Here is a 2,007-nt window from a genome sequence, read left to right on the forward strand (position 1 = left end):
CTCTCTATACAATTATACGCGTACTCGTGTGTGTAGGGAGAGACAGCGCAAGAGAGACACAGAGAGTTTTAGAGAGAGAGAGAGAGAGAGAGAGAGAGAGAGAGAGAGAACATACACGTTTGTATGTGTGCATGGGTGTTCATGGAACCCAGAGGTCACCCTTGGGTCTTGTTCATCGGGATATGAGTCTGCTTTTTGAGACAGGGTTCCTCACTTTTGCCTGGAACTTGCTGACTGGGCTATGATGGCTGGCTGTTGAGCCCCAGGGATCTGCCAGTCTCTACCTCCTCAGTGCAGGGATTAGAAGCACACACCGACACAGCTGGTTTTACTGGAGTGCTTGGGATTGAACTTAAGTCTTAATGCTTGCATAGCACTTTACCACCTGAGCCATCTCCCAGCCCCCTCACCTGGTCTCATGCAGAGGTCCCTGCCTCCTGATCCCTGTAAGCTTTGAATCCTTTTAAGTCTTTGGCCAATTGTTAGTTACCTAAGACACAAAACTAGGGTCACATTGTCACTGACAAGGATTATGTACAGTGGGAAGGTCTGTCACAAATTAATTAGAGGAAGGCAGCCATTTATCAAGAAAACACGTCTCTGAAAAGTGGTGATGGGGAAGGAGACCCAGGTTTGAGTCACAATGGTAAGACATCTGGTCAGTCCCAGGACATGTTCTGAGTTTAAAGTGCCATATGGCTCCAGTGCAGTCCTGAGAACGCTCTGCAGCTGTGAAGTGTCGTGCAAATGTGTGGACAGGCTCCCAGGGCACCAAAGCCAAATGGTGTCCCAAAGACTGGGATTCCATAAAAATCACTCAATGCTTTAGGGTCCCTGGAAGACCAATGGCAAACAGAACAGAAAGATGCCCATCCATCTACTGTGCTCAGGCTGAACTGGCTCTTGTCATGTCCTGGGGAACCAGCAGTACCAAGGAGAATTCCAAGGGGCTTGGCCACTTCTCCTTTCCCTTCATCCTACAGTACCCCCAAGAACATGGGTCACATCCCAGTGCTGTGAAACAGTAGGGTGACACATTTGCTGGTAGTGCTTACGAACATGGGACATGCCCCAGCCCACAGTTGGCCAGCTCGCGTCTGTGGTGCTCCTTGGAGCAAATCCCAACCTTTTGGTTTCTTGCCAACATCTCCACACCATGCCTCCCTCTGACAGAACTACTGTGTGAGAAGAATCACAGCAGTGAATACAAGTGGACCAGCAAGAAACTCAAGATGAGGTCACAGCTGCAGCTCCAAGAAGTGCTGCACACAGTTAAGGGACAACTGCAAAGCTCACTGCTGACATACTGAGAGAAGGAAGAGCTGTAACTGGAAGCATGCACGTTATCCTCACCTGTACATTTCCTAACTACTTAGCAGGTGGCTTCTCAACAGGTTTCACAGAAAGCTCTTCACCAAAGCAGTCTCCAGTGGGACTTGCCCTACAAAGACTTGCCAATGGGAAGGCAGTGTGGGGGAACATGCTGTCAGTGAGCTACTACCATGGCTACTGCACATCTCAATGACAGCAGTAAATGGACCCCACTCCAGCTCCTCTGTTCCTATGTCTGCCTCAGTTTCTGCTACTGCACTGTGCATTAAGCAGGTACTTGGTCAGCAGACTAAACCTAGGGACAGGATCTCATCACTACCACCACCCTGGACATCAAGACTCAGAGGGCCAAGGTGCCATGTTGGCTTTGCCAGTAATCTCCTATATGGCTTTTCTGTGAATTCCTTCAAAAATCGGAGGAATAAAAACCCCAAACAAACAAACAAACAAACAAACCCCTCTCACTTCTTTTTAAAAACTTAAAAAAAAACATTTTCTTTATTATTTTTATTTTATGTGTATGCATGTATTGCCTGCATGTAGGTAAGTGCACCCATGTCATGCTATGCCCATGGAGGACAGAAGAGACTGTCAGATCCCCTGGAACTTACTGACAGTTGTTAGCTGCCATGTGGGTGTTGGGATTCAAACCTGGGTCTTCTGCAAGAACAGTCA

The 2,007-nt window shown here is 47.9% G+C and overlaps 1 protein-coding gene across 5 annotated transcripts in view; it reads right to left on the minus strand.

The window, feature by feature from the left end:
- Positions 1-2,007, minus strand: part of Sipa1l2 (signal induced proliferation associated 1 like 2) — a 196,907-nt gene that overhangs the window by 39,113 nt on the left and 155,787 nt on the right. The gene's annotated exons all lie outside the window — the stretch shown is intronic.

This window comes from Nannospalax galili, unplaced genomic scaffold (genome assembly GCF_000622305.1).
Source record: "Nannospalax galili isolate Female #2095 unplaced genomic scaffold, S.galili_v1.0 scaffold702, whole genome shotgun sequence".
Taxonomy (NCBI): Eukaryota; Metazoa; Chordata; class Mammalia; order Rodentia; family Spalacidae; genus Nannospalax; species Nannospalax galili.